Source organism: Macaca nemestrina, chromosome 13 (assembly GCF_043159975.1).
Source record: "Macaca nemestrina isolate mMacNem1 chromosome 13, mMacNem.hap1, whole genome shotgun sequence".
Classification (NCBI taxonomy): Eukaryota; Metazoa; Chordata; class Mammalia; order Primates; family Cercopithecidae; genus Macaca; species Macaca nemestrina.
Window position 1 is genome coordinate 110843420 of NC_092137.1, and position 21077 is coordinate 110864496.

The 21077-nt window shown below is 48.4% G+C and overlaps 1 long non-coding RNA gene across 2 annotated transcripts; it reads right to left on the bottom strand.

The window, feature by feature from the left end:
• Nucleotides 1–783: 783 nt before the first annotated feature.
• LOC139357954 (uncharacterized) lies at nucleotides 784–11178 on the bottom strand. 2 transcript variants are annotated; one of them, XR_011612043.1, is made up of 5 exons: nucleotides 10141–11178; nucleotides 7276–7375; nucleotides 7051–7183; nucleotides 4806–4968; nucleotides 784–1450 (listed from the first exon to the last, which is right to left on the bottom strand). It is a non-coding gene; the product is annotated as an uncharacterized lncRNA (long non-coding RNA). The 2 variants fall into 2 exon arrangements; XR_011612042.1 differs by lacking the exon at nucleotides 7051–7183 and having other exon boundaries at nucleotides 7280–7375.
• Nucleotides 11179–21077: the final 9899 nt, after the last annotated feature.

Here is a 21077-nt window from a genome sequence, read left to right on the forward strand (position 1 = left end):
AATGGCACACGGAGAGGGGCTGGATCTCTAGCGCCCATTCCTAGGGGGCCTCCTGGGGAGCAGATATGGAGGGAAAAGCCCTGGGCTACGGCACCGTCTTACTAAAGAAAAGTCCATTTGGGTAAATGTAAGTGCCAGACTTAAGAGATTAAGCAAACCATGAAAAAGAAACCGCTAACCACAGCTTCTCCAAAACAGAACTAAACTCCCTTTAGTTTGAATTAGAAAAGCAGAAGTGATGATCAGGATACAAAAAAAATGACAAAGTATCTGAAACAGGAGAATAATCAAGGGCCTCTGTCTCTTCCTGTGTGAGTGGGAGCCTCGCATCTAAGCTGGATTTAGAAGGTTGCTACTTTGGACTGAAAGTTATCCCCAACCCCAGTTTGTAAGCAAGTGGAGCAGAACTCTTCAATTATTTCAAGGTTTAGCGGTAAAGCTCTGCAACTGTCACAACCATTTTAATTGGTGTGAATTTTAAAGTGACTCAATCTGTTGGCTGGAGTATCTAATGGCTTAACCACGGGGTCATGTTGGAAAATTATTCCAAGTGCTTTTGTTTTCTCTACTGAAGATGCATTTGAATGTTCTTGTAGTTTGCAGTTGGCTGGTTCTGATGTTTGGTCTGAGGAGGCCCAAGTAACCGGAGAGGAAGAATCTGAAACCTCAAGCCACTCGAGAGCTGTCTGGGGAGATGGAGACCCCAACCCGAGAGCCACTGACGGAGTCAGCACGGGCGCAGGGCCGCCAGAAGCATCGGGCCACGTATTTGCCGATTACAAAACAACATAAGCACACACCCCCAGGTGTGTACACATGCCCTGTACACGCTAATGTCTGTCTATGCTAACACCAGCACACACCCCCAGGTGTGTACACTTCCTCTGTACACGCTCACGTCTGTCCATGCCAACAGCACGCACCCCCGAGGTGTGCACACACACTCTGTACACATCTGTCCCTGCCAATGCCAGCACACATGCCCAGGTGTGCACACACGCTCTGTACACACTCACATCCCTCCCTGCCAATATGAGCACACACCCCCAGGGGTGCACACACACTCTGCACATACTCACGTCTGTCCCTGCAGCCTGAGTCAGTCACAGAGAGGCAGAGGAGGAGTAGGAAGGACGTAATGGGCACTGAGGTTCTGGGTCGGTTCCCCTCTCTACCTCGGGAGAGACCCCTCATGTGATCCTGCTGTCACTCACCGTTCCGCCTCCATCCTCCATCCTCCCACCGGGATCAGGAGGACGCCCACTGCACAGAGCTGTGATGAGCATGAATAGAAGATTGTAAGAGCTCACGCCAAGGTGCTGAGCACGGGGCCTACGGAGTGCTTCTTTCTGCTGTGGCTGACATCAACAAACAAGAGGCTGACACGGCTTCCGCAGAGAATGTCACTCGCTGAGAAACTGAAACGTGTGACCTAGGAGCCTGTGAAGGTCTAAGAACAAACCAACAAACCAAATGGTTTTGTTTGTTTTTCGAACACCATAGCCTGTTTTTTCTTTTTTCTCATGCTGTACCTTGGGTATCATTTAGTTTAATTTCAAAGTAAGTCCAATAAATACACAAAATCACAGGACTGAGCATGGAGCATTGTTTCACTTCATGTCCTCCAGCCTTTAGGACACATTAAGGAAAGACATGATTCCAGGACTCCCATTAGAAAGGCTGCCCTGAGGCACCTGCTGGGGCAGCCAAATTGCAGCTGTTGATGCTGCCCCCAAGCTGCTTGGATGAAGCACAAGATTCCGGAGGTCTCTTCTCTCCTGCCCTTCACCCCAGGAGAGAAGGTAGGGAGAGAAAGGTGAGAGAAAACAGGAATAAGGAGGGGGGAAGGAGGGAGAGAGGAGGGGAGAGAGAGGGAGAGAGGAGGGCGAGGGAGGGAGAGAGGAGGCAGGAGGGAGGGAGAGGAGAGGAGAGAGGGAGAGGAGGGGGGGAGGGAGGGAGAGGAGAGGGGGGAGGGAGGGAGAGAGGAGGAGGGAGGGAAGAAGCGAGGAGGGGGGAGGACGGGAGAGAGGATGAGGGAGGGAAGGAGAGAGGAGGGTGGAGGGAGGGAGGAGGGGCATGTTCCATCCACCAAGGCAGCTGCACTGCAGAGAGAATGGAGGGTGTGTTGCCTCTCAGGACAGCAAGTTCACGCTGTTTATAATTGTTAGCATAAACAATGACCCGCTGAGGACAGGGCTGCAATTGGAGTTGACAACTTTTTATTTCCATAGTTGATATTGGGGACCTGGACCTAAAGCACCGTGCCTTGCCCTTTCGCCAGATGGGCCAATGCCTCTCCATACTTGCCTCTATTTTAACTAAATACCCGATATTGACTAGGAATTATGATGTGTAGGATACCCCTTACCACAGTAACGTCAAACTCACGTTCTAAATGCAATTTGCTCAGGGACTGGCTTCTAAGTCTGGGTAGGAATGTTAAGCTCAGGCCAGTTCAATTCAATGAGCATTTATCAAGAAACTCCTAGACCAAGAGCTGTGTTAGACACTGGGTATAGGGTGATGGGGATACGAAGATGTGGAAATAGAACTCGAGAAGCTCAAAAGCTCTCATTTCATTCCCTAATGCAATTACCTAGCTTCAACCTGAAGGCTGTAATGTCTAAATTCACTTTTTCTTTATTCCAGTTCTACATAACAAAGCATAAATAATCACAGAGGAATGATTCTGTGTTGGACTATTCAGTGGACAGAGAAGAGCATTCTGACCGGCGTGAGACACTGTCTCAGTCCCCAGGGATCCCGTGAGGTGGCTGCACGGAGCACACGCGTGAAGATTCAGGAGCACGAGTGTCAGGTGATGGGAGGGGCATGGAGGCAGCACCAGACAGATGCCTGCCCAGGGGCCACTGCAGCCGGGCTGGCCGGGAAGGTCATGGGAGTGGGCGCAGGCATCTACCTCCAGCCGCACTTCGTTTTCATGAGGATGCGTGCAGGGAAGGGGATGACACCGAAATGCTGTGGCGCTGAGGGGAGGAGGGGAGGGACGCAGGGCTGAGGGCTGGCCACCACCCCTTGGGTCCCTGCCCCTATGAACGCTGCCAACATCAGCCCCAACGGGGAGAAGTGAGGGGGGTGAAAGAGGTGGACAGACTTGGCTTCCATGGAATTCACAGATTCCAGTCATTAAAAATCCCTTCTGAGTTTTCATCTGGAAAACTTTGCAAATGTATTTAGGGACAAGAGGCAGAAGATGAAGCCAACACAGTTGGGCTCAAACCACCGCCCTTCTCCTTCTCTCTGCATCCAGGACCCGCCCTGAGCCCCTGAGTGCGAGGACCCCGAGCTGCCCAGCCCAAGGGCACGGCCCCTGACCAGAGAAGGGAGCCGCACAGCGGGGCCCCCAGCACGTGGATGGCAGAATCTGTGCTATCTCAGTCCCAGGACCCCAAGCAGAGAAGGCCTGGGACTCCCAGCTGAAGCTTTACTGTCTCCTCTGTCACCAAAGTCGAGAAGGACTGAGTGGGACCAAGGCCGGACCTGCCGGCTCCTCAGTGGCTGCCGATGTGTCCCTCAGGCTGCAGGTGAGACCGTCTTGTGATTCTCCAGACAGTGGTGAAAATCACAGCCAGGAGTGCTCCACTTGCCCCAAAACTCAAGCATAGACTGAGGAAGGCACCGCCCGTTCAGATCCCCGTCCAGGCTTGTGTGCCACACTCGAGAGGCACACGGCACCAGAACATGGCACTTTAAGTGGCTTTGTGGGGTGTAGAAACACAAAGTGTGGTCTCGAGTGGCTCAGAAGTCACTCCCACCAGCCTGCGGGACCCGGATGGCCCCTTTGGACGTGGCTGGAGTCTCTCCAGGGCGGGCTCCAAACTCCCAAGGATGAGGTGAGCGTCGGTCTTGCTCTGACCTGAGGAAGGCCCCTGACAAGTATCCTGAACATGCAGGCACACTGCTGGCTGACTCATGAAGGGACCTGCTGAGCCAGGAGCCAGGGACTCGACTGACACACGAACCCTGCCCAGGCGCCCACCTGGGGCGCCCACGAGAAAACTACGGAAGCTGTGAAGACGGAGGTGTGCACGGGGCTGGGAGAATCCTGGGAGAAGCCGCACTGGGGACCGGGAGGGACGGAAGGCTGGGCCCCACAAGCAAACGGCGGAGGCACTCGGTGCCCTGTAGAACCCTCTGACCCACAACTGCAGGCCTGGCTGGCAGCACGACCTTGTCTGCAGGGGCCCAGGAGCATGTATGTTTGGCAGGCGCTGTCCTCCTGGAGCCACACTACAGGTACCGTCATTTTAGAGGCAGGTACCTGATATCAACGATGACAATCAACCATGCCACCCTGAATTACAGCCCTGTCCTCAGCGGGTCACTATTTACGCTGACAATTACAAAGAGTTTGAACTCGCTGTCCCAAGAGGCAACAAACCCTTCATTATCAGGGCCGCAAGCCTCTGTGCAGCCCTCCTCCCCCGCTGCTTCCCGTCGGGGCAATGTGAAGTCCCATGACGGTGACTCAGAGCCAGCCCAGTAGCTTCAGTGCAGGAAAAATCACAAAAACTCAAACACATCCTAAACATGGGCAGTTGGTAGGAGCCGATTCCTCAATTCAACCTGTTCAGAGGCTTTCTGGGCTAGCACAGCTCTGATCACAGGCTTTTGCTTTCTGCTCCCCATGAAGGGCGGCGAGGAGGCCGGGCTCTGCCATTCTGTAGGCTCCGCTACGTGGAACCTGCCCTGTGGCCTCGGTGGCCTGTGCCAGACAGCGTGACCGTCGCCCGCAGTGAACACTCCGCACAGCGGAGCAGGCTTGGGGAAGAACAAAAACTTACCTGTAAGCCTAGAGAAGACACTAAGCCACGCACGGCCTCATGCGCACTGCATGTCAATCGCCGCCGAAGCAGGAACGAGCTCTTAATAGTTCCAGTAAATGCAAAGGCCGCCCTGGAAAACTGCGTGAACCTTTCTGACCACTCACAGGTGGGGAGCCACTGCCTGAGACACAAAGGTGAAGAATTAACCTGAAACTGCATATTATAAAACATATTTTTAAATGATGGCGCTTCATTGAAAAGACTCCCAAAGAGTACTGCATTAGAAAGTGACAGAGTGAAACCGTGAGGCTGACCACAGGAGTCCCTGGAAATGTCACCAAATGTTGTGTCAAAACTGGGAACCAGAAGAACTGCACCTGATGAAACATTCGATTAATCACTCGAGTCCTCCCCACATACGAAGCTATGTAAAAAGTGTTCCCAGAAGGTAAAGGGAGCAGGAGGGCTGTGAACACACAAAGAGAGAGCCACTTCATCCACGGACCACAATAAAAGAAACGCTAACAAGTGCCGACGACACGCTGGAGTCCAGGGCTCTGGGCGCAGCTGTGACAGGGACACTCAGGGTCCCACTGTCCAGATGGGAAACCAGGGTGGAAACACCAGGGAGCCTGTCTCAGGGGGCAGAGCCAGTGAACGGTGGTTCGTACTGGGCCAATCCCAGCTGCCAGGCTCTGGGGCTTCTGGGCACAGAATCCTGTTGACTTCACTCTGGGGTGCGAGAGGCGGCAGCATCCCGCAAAGGCACCTGGAGAAGTGGTGTTACCCTACATCCCCTGTCCCCGGCGTTACCCTCCATGCCCCTGTCCCCGGCGTTACCGTCCATGCCCCTGTCCCCAGTGTTGCTCACCATCCTCATCACCTCCAGGCCCCTCTCCCTGTCCTCCCTCATTTTCCTGTTCAGCCAGAACACATCACATGTCTCTTCCCTTTTCAAGAGGCTCAGCTGCACCCGGAGGCATTCCAGCCTATTCGGGATGGGGCACACACCCTGGGGAATTGCCAGCACAGGGCCGGAAGGGCCTGAGACCCTCTCACTGTTACCCAGGAAGGATGGAACAGCACACGGTCACGCTGATTGTCAGGCAGGATGAAAAATTCTGTGTTTGAAATGTTCTTTTCACTGGAACTGCTCGGACCATTCGGGAACGAATCAGTTAAATACCAGCAAGGGCCATTCCCACTTATTCTCTGGCTACAGTTTTCCACCCACCAGCAACCACACTCCTAGGAATTATCCCTAACGCAGAATCAGCGCCTTGTGCCTTTTAGGAAAACCTCTTTCCCTCCAGCTTTGTCCTCCTTCCACAAAAGGTGCCTCTGACTGCCTCACTCGCCATACCAGGATTTCACTCGGCTACTGAGGAAAATCTGCATGGGGCTCAGAGGTGGGTGGTCCCCGCATGGGCAGCAGCTCTGTGACATCCTCCGAGGAGCCTGGCCCAGGCCTGCCTCACACGCCAGGACTCTGCCTTCGGGCCCTCGGGCCCCCGAAGCTGCTTTCCCTCCAGGCGTCCTGCTCCAGGCAAGAAGGCTGGACAAGGGCTCAGGGCTGCTGAGGGTCGGGAAAGCCTCCTGACACCTCCCTCTCCAGGACCCCCCATCGGCATCCCAGCATCTGGACCTGTGTCACCAGCCGCTCCGCCATGCAAGAGAATTGGATTTTCAACTGGGTGTGCTGCTTCCCTAAACAAAATAAGGTGTTGTTACTGAGGAAAAAGGAAAAAAATGGCATCTTCTTGGCAACTCCGCGACATCCAGCCACCGGTTCTCATCACCCCAGAGATGTCCACCCAGGGCAGATAGTGTCTTCAACCAAGCGCCACTGACCCAGAAGTGCAGTAATTAGTACACTATCACCAGAATCACCCACTCTTTCACCTTTACACCCAAGAAAAACATGTTTGCCAGGCAAACTAGATGTCCAGGAGGTGTAAGGAAATCCCAAGCCTGCTTTAAGCCTCAGACTTTTGAGACCGTTGAGGGCTATGCACACAAGAGCAAGGCTGCACCCGAAAGCTCTGCTCCTGCTGGACGTCATGAACAGACCACACGGCTTAGCCACATGGACCCTTCCAGGACGTCACGAGAGGGACCTCCGTGGTACACGCAATGACGTGCACTTCGTTGAGCCTCGAACAGACCACGCCCTGGTTACAGGGTCGGTGATCCACCTCCTGCCGTCAGTCACCCACCTCGCCAAGGGTCTGCGTCTGCATCTGTAATAACTTTGCTGTTTTACCTGGGTACCAAAATGCAGCATCGTGATGTTTAAAGGACTTTAAATATCAACACTCCGGGTGCAGTTCTTGTCACTTTAATGCAGTCACTCGATGCAGGCCTCACTCACGACTCTGAGGTAGCTCATACCTTCCCTACCTAACCAAGGAAGAAACGAAGGCATGGAAGGTGCAGCTCCTAAGGAGCAGATTAGGATTCAAACCAGTGATCTTCGTCACATGCTGACCTACCTCTCAGGCTGAGATAACGTTGAAAATTAGCCAGGTAGAACAGTGTTCCATAAATCAGCTGGAAATGGTCCTCGTGGATGGGCCTGTGGTTACTCCCTGAAGAACAAGACCGTTAGCCCAAAAATCCACCTGTGTCACACTCAAATGTTTACATATCCAATTATTTTTAAAATAACCTAATCAAGCATGTTCACAGCCATTTAGAGCCATATAGATTGTCTGCTTTGCTGACAATCAACCCAAGACCTCTGTCGGCAAAGGGCACGGTGCCAGGTCCAGAGAAGGTGGGACAGAGACACAAACAGGAACCTCTCCTTCCCTGGGAGCCTCGCTCTGATGGGCCCGCGAGGACATGGTACAGACCGTGGGATGCAGGCAGACGGCAGGCCAGGAGAAGGGGCTGAGTTGCCGGGAGGCAGTGCTTTGAGCTCTAATGGATGGAACACAGCTAACCAGTGAAGGTGGAGAGAGGGCACCCGTCTGAGAGGATGCAGAGGCAGCAAAGCACAACGGGCCTCAGGGAACCAGAAGCCACAGGGACATCAGGTTGGGTGCTGCTGTCTGCTGGCCACCGGCTGGGGGACTGTACTGGGCCTGGAGGGACATCCCTGACACTCCCCACCAGATGCCAGGGGCACCCCCAGCCCCAGGTGAGAATCACGGATCCCATAGCGAATGAGGCCAGCCTGTGGGAAGTGGGGCTGGGACAGCTCTGCACAGCTTAATAGGAAGTTGGGTTCTATTTTGTGGGGTTTTGGTCACGCCAATGGCTAGTCAGGGCTGTCCGTCAGGAAGTGATTTGAGGACAGACTAGAGAAGGGGCTACCAAGGCCAGCGGGGCACTCGCTGCCTGGGTCCAAGGAAAAGGAAATAAAGGCTGGTGATGTGACAGTGGGGGGAGCACAGAGGGAAGGAACTGGTGGAGACACAGGGCTGGCCCCGCACAGGGCTTTGAGCAGCTACCCGGGGGTCATCCTATTAATTCTCCTCATGGCCCCAAGAGGCGGCTGTGAGGATCCGTCTCCTGAGGACAGAACTGCTCCAGAGCCACACAGCGAGGATCCACAGAACCAAGATCCGGGCCAGCTCCAAAGCGGGCGAACTTAAAACCTCACGCATGGTCCTGAGGCAGGGATCGGAGCCCCCTGGACACACAGACACAGGAGCTGCAGGAAAGGGAAGCAGACACCCCGGACTAGTGGCAGGACCCAAGGTTTCTGCCCTCCAGGGCACACTGGGACCAGCCACTGCACAGGTGGACACACGGTGCTTTAACCTGTGCTGGGGGAAGGAGCCCTCACTCTCAGGGTGGAGACCGCAGCTCGATCGGGCCAGCCTCCCTGCTGGGCACAGCCTGAGCCACACAGGATGCTGAGGTGCCCCAACGTTGGGGTGCTCAGAGCCACTCAGCTGAGATCGTGGTGCTTTCTGTAACCACCCTCGTTTCTTTATGGTATAGATCTGGACTCCATCCTTTGCAATGTGTGGGGTTCTAGGAAGAGGCTGGCCAGCTGGGGAAGTATCCTGGGCTCTGTCCCAGTGATGACGAACTTGGCTCCTCACAGGGTGGCCTATTCACCACAGTGACCCCCGGGGACCACGCCTGCACCCACCTTGCTGAAGATAATTCACTTCTCATCCGTGAAAGAATAAAGCTGGACCAACTCAATTTCACACTCACTTCCAACTTTAACAACTTGTGTTAGGAAATCAAAGACAAGGACTCTGACCATGCCACAAACCCAGGAAGAAAAACCCGAGACTAACGGAACGATGCCACCTTCGCGGTTCCGAGCTTAACTAGTTGTTTTTCTTTTCTGGTCTGTTTTTCTCTTTTGGTTTAAATAATTAAAGATCCTCGTTGACAAGTAAAAAAAATTCTCTATGAAGCTAAAAAAAGGGGTTCTAAGTAAACATTTAAACATTCTTCCCTATACTTTTAAAAACAGTTGCAGTTATAGCTCTACTTACTGTTAAGTACTTTAACTAAATGAAAGATTAATTATACAGACTGGTAATTATAAAAAATAAGGCTACATATTCATGGCATCATGAATAATTAATAAGAACTCTTTGATTTCATTCAGACCAGGGATTCTGTGCTAATAGGCTCTCAGCTGTCTTGAAGTAATGGTGAAATTTTAAAATTACTTTTGTACTTAAACGTGTCCCCAAAGTGAAGCACAGCGGCTAACATCCATCATGGTGCCCAGCAGTGCGACCCGCCACACTATGGCAGACACCCTGATTCACCAGTGCTGCATCCCGGAGCTGTGCTAGTGCAGAGAATGTTCAGGAAACAGACCAGGTGGCAGGAGGGGGTCTTGTCCTCAAGGAACCTCATGAGTCTTGCTAGGGGGACAAACAGCGAGAGAATGAAACCTGTAGCCATGGAATCTGGACAGCGATACCCAGGCCTCGCTATGAATACCCCCTAGCTAGCATATCCGTGAGACCCGTCTGGCACAGGCAGCAGCAGGGTCCGGCCCTTGGAGCACAGGGATGGCAAAGCAGGGCCATGAAAGCGGGTGGCATGCCGACAGCGGCTTCTCTGCAAGAGCTCCTGGCTCTCACGGAGCTGAGGGCTCCTCAATGGGAAATTCTGGCCGAGCTCCAGGGGAAAGCCGGTGGGAGACCCGTCTCCTCTGTCCCCATCTCCTCTGCCCCAACCCTGGAAGAGGGTCAGATATCAATGCTAACTCTTGTGCTGACTCAATTAATTCAAACAATTCAGAAAACAAACTTGCTTTAAGTATTAATTTCCTAAAAAGAACTAACATGAGTTCAAATAATTCACATAATTAAAATGATTTTAATTGTTAATTTAATTAAAACATCTCCGTTTTCACAGCGTCACGTACCTTGGTACTTTCTCCTTATTGCGTTTCCCATCTTCCAGGGCAGGTATCCTTCCACCCAGGGCAGCAGCGACTCTGGTGTCTCGGGTGTTCCCAGGCTTCCGTCAGCCCCTGGGGGGGCTTATAGTTCTGCAGCGGTCCCCATCCTCATTAATCTGCATAAGAACATCCATCTGCAGAGATGCCCTGTGGCCCCGTGGCCACATCTGACGTGCAGCTAAACGCTGGGCGTGTCGCCTGGTGACAGCAGATGACAAAACTGTGGGCAAGGTAGCACCTCTGGGCGCCGACACTCTTAATGAGTTTTTTACAAGACCATTCTTTAATGGGTGAACCCCGACAGGAAACACTAAAGATTGTTTTTAACTATTTTTTTATCAAGACATATCTTTATCTAACGTTCACTCAATGCTAAATGTCACTTCTCCAGCCTACCCATTTAAGAATACCTAAAAGTTAAGACTGGAATGACGCTTTCAAACACATACTCTACTCATGCATTCCCGGGAGCAGAGAGCAGCTTAATGTTTTCACGATATGCAGGCATGAAGTTTGGCGAAGGCATTTTAATATTTTTACCTGAATATTTTAATAAAATCAAAAGATCATTTTCACTCTAATACTCTACTTAGAATGTAATTTTCCATTAAATAAACAGTCAATGTTCAGTAACCCACATGCTGATAAACTTTTGAAAAGTTTAGAAAGTATTAAGTATAATCAAAGATTACTTTTAATTTTCGAGCTGGCAAGAGCCTGTGTCAGGGAACAGAGTTCAGATTGAAGAGATAAAAGCACGATTATTTTCTTAAAGAAAAGCGAAATTCATAAAAGAGACCAGGTGATTCTATAAAGCAACACAGAATCCATTTTCAGAAAAGGCAAACGTGGACCACAGAACATCAGTGTTGCCCGTGATGAGAGAAACAGTTAAAAAGAAGAATTCACGGTGGCCCAGCATAGATCAGGTGTGGGAGGACAGAGAGGTGATGAAATGATCCTCCTTCTAACTTCCCAGAAAGGCACAAATGGCCAGCACTGTAACTGAAGACCACGCAGGCACCAGTGTGAACTCAAACTCCATGGCCAGCACCGTAACTGGAGACCACATGGGCAATGCTGTGAACTCAAACCCCACAGCCCACACCATAACTGGAGACGACACGGGCACCAGTGTGAACTCAGACCCAACAGCACCTGCCTGGACTGCTCCAGCCACCAGCAGAACCTGTTGTGCAGCTGAACTGGAAGCTGATTCTGGAAAGAACTGAGAAGCATGAGGACGAGATCCTTCTACCTCAACAGGGATCAATTTTTTAACGATTTCTTTCTGTCAGAAAACTGTTAATAAAATACTTTGTTCTAAAATGACCAGGATTTCAGCAGCCTCTACATTCCTTCATGTCAATCAAAGCTTAGGCACGTGGGTTACTTCACTGTTCATGACACCTTTTTCAAATAAACCCCGGGGCCGCCTGTGTACCCAAGAGCCTGGGCCCTGAGCATTCAGAGGAAACGTCCAGGGCGAGAGTGTTCACGTCCCAGCGGTGCAGTAGAGCGCATGGGGGGAGTTTAAGCCACAAGTGGCCACACCTCCCCTGCCTCTGGCCAGTGCCCACTGCTCACACACACACTCCTTCCTCAGCCCATCCTGAGCCACGGGGCCCTCGCGTAACCAAAGTCACTGCAGCACCTCCAGGAACAAACTGGTTACAGGTGGACTGCTCTCTACGCAAGGTACGCTAGATTAAGAAAACTGACTAAAAACAGTAGGAAGAAAAACTCACTCCACCCATTGAGGCAAGAGAAATGCACACAGCCTCTGAAATCACTGCAGAGGAGTTTTCCTGGGTTAGGTACGCGGTGGGGTGACCCTACCCCATAGCGGGGCAATGGCACATGGTGGGAACCAAGGAACATCTCTGAATAAATGTAGGAAAATGCACTCAACTCCCAAACAGAGAGAGAAACTGCTTTTTTCCTTAAAAGCTTCTGTCTTTTATTCTCAGAAAGACTCTCTTTGGTGTCTTGACTGCTGACGGGACAAGCCCATCTTCCCCAGAAAGCCACCCTGGACAGTCTCCAGATCCTACAGCTCTCAGGTCCTCCTTGCCTACTGATGATCCCACATTACAAAACCTAATCATCAGAAAAAGCTTCCCAGTCCGCAGCTCACAAGTGACATTTTATTCAGGGAAATGCTATTAAAAACCTGGGGCTCTGTGTAAACGCTGTCCCCTAGGTACTGAGGCTCCACACAGATGGCACACAGGGAGACAGGCCTCACCCCTTCCTGGTGCCCCATGTCTCTCTTGACATTTTATTAGCTGAGTTTTGTGGCGGTTTGTTACTTTTAACCTGCCTGTCCAAGGCAGCTGCACTAAACTACTTGTCCAGAGCAGATCCACTCATAATGACCATCAGCTCAGAGTTGGAAGTAGCACTGGAGAATGAGGTGGTTTCAGGGCACTATGCTTCCTTGCCCTCTTTTCCAGGGGTGCCAAGTAAGTTTCTGCCGTGGCTGAGGATGTCAGCACTACACTAACATTAGTTCAATGGCAGGCCACCAATTAATACTTAAAGAACAATCTCCTTAAAAGCGAAACCCCATCTCTACCAAAAATACAAAAAATTAGCTGGGCATGGTGGTGAGTGCCTATAATCTCAGCTACTGGGGAACTGAGGCAGGAGAACTGTTTGAACCCAGGAGGCAGAGATTGCAGTGAGCTGAGATTGCACCATTGCACTCCAGCCTGGGCAACAAGAGTGAGACTCCATCAAAAAAAAAAAAAAAAAGAAAAGAAAAGAAAGAAAGGAAGGAAGGAAGGAAGGAAGGAAGGAAGGAAGGAAGGAAGGAAGGAAGGAAGGAAGGAAGAGAGAAGAGAAAAGAAAAGAAAAAAAGAAAAAGAAAGAAAGAGATTCTCACGACACTGTCAACATCTTCAGTTCTTCCCGAGCGTAGCATAAAATTATCACACACAACGTAAACTCGATCAGATCAACGTTCTTTCCTCACCAATCCATACCTAAATCCTTATTTCAAACTGGCCCCAATTTTTCAGAATTTAAGAAGACTGAGAGGAATAACCACGAACAAGCAAGGTTTACGCAGACGTCAGTCTTCCCAACTCTCGCTCAGGAGCTCACCCCAAACTCCTCCTGTGGAATCAGCCTGGATAACAGTCCCTGGTGGCCTCACAAGAACAGACGCTCCCACGAACCCACGACAGACCCCACCATTCAGCCCCAGGCAGAGGAGGGAGGCAGACGGTCACGAAAGCCGGAAAAGCAGGGAACTGTGACTTGTCTGACTTAATGTAGGCGATTGGGCTAAAAAACAAGGCACATCCACCAGTGAATGGGGTGAGCCCCCAGCTGTCTGCGCAGAGGCTGTAAATATGAAGGAACTCACTTCCCTGCACACTGAAGTCCATCAACGTCTCCACATCGACCGCACCTGGGCTCTGCTCACCCCTCACAGACTAGGATGAGAGTGGCCGCGTCTGGATAGAATGTCAAGGACGGATGGACAGACATCCTGGACAGACACTGTATAGAGACCAGGGGCGGAAACCCCTCCCCGCTTCGAGCTGTCCCTCCCTTCCTGGACCAAACCAACGTACATCTCACATATATTGTTGTCTCACATCTCCCTAAAATGTGTAAGACCAAGTTGTGCCCCAAACACCTCGGGCACGTGTCCAGGACCTCCTGAGGCTGTCGCAGTGTGTCCTCAACCCCTCGTGAGGCTGTGTCTTTAACTTTGGGAAAAGGAACTCTCTATGGGCCAAGAACCGTCTCAGAGATCCTTCTGGTTTACAGGAAGCATTCTCTCCTGCGAGTATAACGATGAAATCATGTGGAATTACAAAGTGCCACTTTAGTAAAGGCCAAAGGAATTAGGGTTCGATGTGCTTAAAAAACAAACAAAAACAAGTAACGTTCTGTCAATGGACCATGACGGCCACACCCCCTTTTGCAGTGAAGATGTCAACTGGGACGAGAGGCCCCTCCTGCGGATGCAGCAAAGCCTACCCTCTGATCCCACTTCCCAGAGTCTAGGTTCCCACTGCTCAGGGAAAAGCAACCCCCAGCTTCACGGGGCTCAGGCCTCCAAACCCAACTCCCACCCATGCTGGAGAATCACCCCAGGGACTAGCGAAATGGCAGGTGCAACTCTTACCTCATCCCCTTAAAGGGGAAAAGGCACCTTCCCGCTCCTCTTCCTGCTGGTGGGAACAGGGGCAAGAGCTGGAGGGGCAGGAGCTGGACGGGCAAGAGCTAGAGGGGCAGGAGCTGGAGGGGCAGGAGCTGGAGGGGCAGGAGCTGGAGGGACAGGAGCTGGAGGGGCAGGAGTCGGGCAGCAGGAGGGAAGCAGCCTGGGTCCCTGCTAGTCACAGATGGCAAATGCCAACCATCCCCGACCTTCACTTTGAAAAGAAATCCTTCTCTTTTGTCAGGTCCCTGGTTAGAAGTTTGCACCCATTCCTTTACAACAAAACAAAAACAAAAACCAACATGAAAAAAACCTCAGATACAAAATGGGTGTCTTCCTGACAATATTTCAATTATCTGGAGGCCTTGGGTCAAATGACGGCAAAATAGGAATCTGAACACTTATTCAGGAAACTATCCTCCACAGCCCCATCTACCCTCCCAGGCTCTCACCTTATGGTGTTTGTCTGCTAGATGATTAACAATAATTGGTTTTAAAAACTAGGTGTACAGAACAGACAAAAGTCAGCTCAGGTTGAGGGGAAGCAGGATAAGACCCCCTTCCCCGCAGGATGGTGGAGGAGGAACCTTCAGCACCTGGGTTTTCAGGATGCTGGATGTCTGAGAGCATCTCTCACAGCTCAAGTACGGCCAGACCCTCCTCTGACACAGCCTGTTCAGGCGAAGGTGGCACCTGCCCTAGAGATCCACAGCCCTGCGCGGGGCTCAACTGGAGCTGAACTTTCCTCCCTTGGTAAGAGTCAGGGCCAGGGGTGGGGAGAGGAGAGAAGTAGCAGGTCTGAGGGGCACTGTGGAAACTCCATGCCACGCTAACTCTCGTCTGACGTGCTCCGGCCTAAGCCACGCTTCTCGGAGGGCATTTCCCTTCACACATCCGGAAATCATCAACGTCTAGTCTCCCCACAGAACAGATCCTTCCCCAGGAGGCAGACACTTGGCTGTAACACGGGGTAATGAGGGACGCGCCTTCGTGCCCATTCTGTAATGTTTCCCGTTACCTATTTTACCTTAAGTGACAAATGATTCCCATTTACACGGGACACAGTGACACAGACAGCAAAACACATGAGATTCAGTGTGATCCCACACCCGTCACTGCTGACCTCAAGTTCTTTGTTCATTTTGCTTCTAGAGTTTGTACTCTCTCCCGGGGTTCCAGGCCTGTGGATTCAACCAATCATAGATCAAGAATATTTTTTAATGTGTTTGTACTAAGCATTCAGAATTCATTATTCATTAAACAACTACTCCCATGGCATGTCCATGGTATGGCTGTTACGAGCAACCCTGACATGACTGTCTGCAGGAGGATGTGCCTATGTCATATGCAAACACCATGCCATTTTAGAGCAGGGACCTCAACACCCACAGACCTCGGATTCCATAGGCAGTCCTGCAGCCCACCCCCATGGGCACTGTGGAATGCCTATAGTAGAAAATGTGGAGGTTTTAAATAGTTATGCACTAAATCTAATCTTTTATAAAGAAATTACTGAGTATCATGTGTATTATTTGGAAGTCCTTCATGGCCCAGAGACTTGACATGTTCTTATCTTTTTGTCCACTGATCTAGTCATTTCAGTAAGCTTATTGAACACAAATCAATTTTACAATTAAATTCTTACAGGAATCACACTCAATCTGTAAGTTGCTTTGGTTTTTAAAGGGAAATAACCAATAGTTTTGCAAACCAGCTATATCATAGAATAATAGGACAAAGCAGCCCCATGACATGCAAAAACATGAGGTTTCAAAGCTAACCAGTATAAAACACGTTACAAACCCCTCAATATGAAAACGTTTCACACCACAACAGATATTCCAGAAAAAAACAAGATATTCAAAAAAGGCCTTTGCAGAAAAGCACTTTCCCCTTCATTTTTCACATGCTTTCCAGAAGCTTGTGTTTTGCAATGACCATGAACCAGAAGTAGCGTCCGCTGCAACTACTGCTACCGCAACACAGAATATTAAGGCAAAAAAAGAGAACACATTGATGAGAACAGGTAGAGTGTTATACAAATAAGTGTGTTCTAAAGTCAACAATGTTCAAATTCTAGGTCTCCCGCAGACACTAGACGGTAACCGCCAAAGCTTATGTACTTGACAACGTTCAAGGAGACCAAGTTCAGAGCTGTCACAAGGCAGCACCATCCTCATGCAATTATCTCAGGCGGGTTTGAGGACAAGTGCCCCCATCACAGCAGGAAAGCTGCCCAGCCCAGCACTTCCTGAAGTCACAGACCTTCGCCCTCCCATGTCTTCAATAGGTCCTTCACACTGGGAACCAGACAGCAAAAAATAAAACACTTCCTCAAATCTCAAGACAGTCTTTAGAGCTCTTTTCCTTGCCCTTTCTCTTACTGAAGAAGCTTATTTTGTAAGCAATCTGTAGTGCTTACCAGAGCTGGGGCGGAAAGAGAGCTAGTGTTTGGTAGATCGAGTTTCAAGCATGAGGAGACCAGGAAGTTCTGGAGATGGATGGCAGTGATCGCGGCACGACAGTGTGAACACACTTAATGTCACCAAACCATACACTTAAAAATAGAGTGCTATGTAATTTTACCACAATCAAAAGACTGAGAAAAGCCATCTATAATTACTGTCACTTCTAATATCTTACATCCTGTAAGTTTCATTTGCTTCTGGAAATCCTCAGAGCAATCATGAAAAACTAATACCCTGTCATCTCTGAAATGCAGGCAAAGTCGTTCAAGGGTTTTGATTATAGGAAAGTAGCTGGAAAGCAAAGCGCCCGTTAGACACGGCAGCCGTGGTAGGACAAACACATGGTAGGAAGGTGGTGGTCATGCTACACACAGATGGGTAGGGTGTGGGGAGCCACAGCACCCGATACTCGGGAGGCACCTGGGCAGGAGCTGAGAATGAACCAAACACATTCGATCACGCAACATTCACGGACCCTGAGTCCAGCCACCGCCGCTGACATCCACTGTGGCTGGGGTGTCCTCTGCCACAGAGATACACACCCTGCCAAGGATACTGTACAGATTAAATGTCAAAGCACAGACACACTCAGGTCCAGCTGTTCAGATAGAAGCAAACACAACACATTTCCTAGACACCAGCAGCAAGACTCTCCACCTGACTGCGTTCGGAATAACGATCTTCTTTGCCAGGGCTGAGCCATGCTTCCCTCTCGCCTGTCCTCTGCCTTCACCAGCTTCGTGCGCGTTTCCAGGCAAGTGTTTGTGCAGGGGCTATCACTTATTTCCACAGCGAGAATATACACAGACACCACACAGAAATGGGCAACCCCGTTAGGAGCTATGCATAAATAGTATATTCTCCACTTTCTTTCTTTTTTAAATTATACTTTATGTTCTAGGGTACATGTGCACAATATGCAGGTTTGCTACATATGTATATATATGCCATATAGACCTAAAACCATAAAAACCCTAGAAGAAAACCTAGGCAATACCATTCAGGACATAGGCGTGGGCAAGGACTTCATGTCTAAAACACCAAAAGCAATGTCAAAATTGACAAATGGGATCTAATTAAACTAAAGAGCTTCTGCACAGCAAAAGAAACTACTATCAGAGTGAACAGGGAACCTACAGAATGGGAAAAAAATTTTGCAATCTGCTTATGTGACATAGGGCTGTTATTCAGAACCTACAAAGAACTCAAACAAATTTACAAGAAAAAAACAAACAACCCCATCAAAAAGTGGGCAAAGGATATAAACAGACACTTCTCAAAAGAAGACGTTCATACAGCAAACAGACACATGAAAAAATGCTCATCATCACTATCCATCAGATAAATGCAAATCAAAACCACAGTGAGATACCATCTCACGCCAGTTAGAATGGCAATCATTAAAAAGTCAGGAAACAATAGATGCTGGAGAGGGTGTGGAGAAATAGGAACACTTCTACACTGTTGGTGAGACTGTAAACTAGTTCAACCATTGTGGAAGGCAGTGTGGTGATTCCTCAAGGATCTAGAACTAGAAATACCATTTGACCCAGCCATCTCACTACTGGGTAAATACCCAAAGGATTATAAATCATGCTGCTATAAAGACACATGCACACATATGTTTACTGTGGCACTATTCACAATAGCAAAGACTTGGAACCAACCCAAATGTCCATCAATGACAGACTTGATTAAGAAAATGTTGCACATACACACCGTGGAATACTAAGCAGCCATTAAAAAGGATGAGTTCTTGTCCTTTGTAGGGATATGGATGCAGCCGGAAACCATCATTCTCAACAAACTATCGCAAGAACAGAAAACCAAACACCGCATGTTCTCACTCATAGGTGGGGATTGAACAATGAGAACACTTGGACCCAGGAAGGGGAACATCACGCACTGGGGCCTGTCGTGGGGTAGGGGGGAGGGGGAGGATAGCAGTAGGAGATATACCTAATGTGAATGACAAGTTTATGGGTGCAGCATATCATTTAGTTAATTCTTATTTCTCTATTTTGATTTTGTTTCATTTGCTTTGGGGGTCTTCATCATAAATTATTTGCCAAGGCCAGTGTCTGCAAGAGTATTTCCTAGGTTTTCTTCTAGGAGTTTTATAGTTTGAGGTCTTATATTTAAATCTGTAATCCGTCTGGAGATTTGTTGTTGTTGTTTTTCCAGAGTATTGTCACTCAGGCTGGAGATCAGTGGTGTAATTATAGCTCACTAGAACCTTGAATTGCTTGGCTGAAACATGTTTCCTGCCTCAGCTTCTGAAGTAGCTATGACAACAGGCACATACCACCACATTCAGCTATTTTTTCTAACTTTTGATAGAAATGGGGTCTCATTATGTTGTCCAGGCTGGTCTGAAATTCTTGGGCTTAAGTGAACCTCCTTGCTCAGCCCCTCAAAGCATTGGAATTACAGACATGAGCCATTATGCTTAGCCTTGAGTTAATTTTTGCATGTGGTGCAATATGTGAGAGGTAGAGGTGCAGTTTCATTGTTGTGCATATAATTAGCTCATTTTCTTATTCCCATTTCCAGAATAGGATATCCTTTCCTCATTTATTTTTGTTGACTTTGTGGAAGATCAGTTGGTGGTAGGTGTGTGACTTTATTTCTGGGTTCTCTGTGCTGCTTCATTGTTCTTTGTGTCTCTTTTTGTACCGGAATCATTCTGCTGTTTTGTTTACTGTAGCCTTGTAGTACAGTTTGAAGTCAGGTAATGTGATGCCTCTGACTGTATTCTTTTTGCTTCATATTGCTTTGGGTATTCAGAGTCTTTTTTGTTCCTTATGGATTTTAGAATAGTTGTTGCCAATTCTGTTAAAAACAATGTTGGTAATTTGGTAGGAATAGCATTGAATCTACAGATTTCTTTGGGCAATATGGACGTTTTAATGATATTTATTCTTCCAACCCATGAGCACATAATACTATTCTATTTGTTTGTGTTGTCTCTGACTTTATTCAGCAGTGTTTTGTATTTTTCTTGTAGAGGTATTTCACCTCCTTGTTGAGATGTATTCTCAGTTTGTATATGTGTGTGGGTATCTATTGTAAATGCTTTTTAATTCTTGATTTGGTTTCAGCTGAATGTGATTGGTATATAGAAATACTACTGAATTTTGCATCCTGAGGCTTTGCTTAAGTCACTTATCTAGGAGTCTTTTGGCAGAATCTTTAGACTTTTCTAGGTGTAGAATCATGTCGGTGAAGAGAAATAATTTGACTTCCTATTTTCCTATTTTGATTATTTTATTTTCTTCCCCTTCCTAATTGCTATGGCTAGGGCTTCAACTATGTTAAATAGTGAACATCCTTATCTTGGACTAATTTTTAGGGAGAAAGTTTCCAGGTTTTGCCCGTTCATTATGTTGTTGGCTATGGGTTTGTCATAGATGGGTCTTAATATTTTGAGATATGTTCCTTCGGTGGCTAGTTTCTTGAGGATTTTTATCATGACAGAATGTTAGATTTTATTACTTTTTTATATGTCTATTGAGATGACCATATTTTTTATTTTTTAATTCTATTTATGTGGTGAATCACATTTACTGATTTGTGTATGTTGAACCCTCCTTGCATTCCAGGAGTAAAGCCTATTTGATCATTGTGAATTAACTTTTTTATGTGTTGTTGAATTTGACTTTCTAGTATTTTGTTGAGGATTTTTGCATCCATATTCATCAGGAATATTGACCTGTCATTTTCTTTTTTGGTTGTGTCTGCCAGAATTTGGTATTGCAATGATACTGGTTTTGTAGACTGAGTTAGGGAGCAGTCCCTCCTCTTCAATTTTCAGTAGTTTCAGCAGGATTTATATCACCTTTTCTTCAAGGTCTAGTAGAATTTGGCTATGAATCCATCTGGTGCAGAGCTTTTGTTGGTTGGTAGGTTTTTAATTACTGATTCAATTTCCTTACTTATTGGTCTGTTCAGGATTTCTGTGTCATCCTGGTTCAACTTTTGAAAGTTGTGTGTTTTTAGGAATGTAGTCATTTCCTCCAGTTTTTCTAGTCTGTGTGCAAAGAGATGTTTATAGTCATTTCTGAGGATGTTTTGTATTTTTGTGGGATTAGTTGTGATATCATCTTTGTTATTTCTGATTGTGCTTATTTGGGTAATCTCTTCTTCATTAATTTAACTAGCAGTCTGTTAACCTTTTAAAAACTGCTTTTATAGAGCCAACTATTTGTGTAATTCTTCCTTTGTATGGTTTTTTGTGTCTAAACGGAATTTAGATC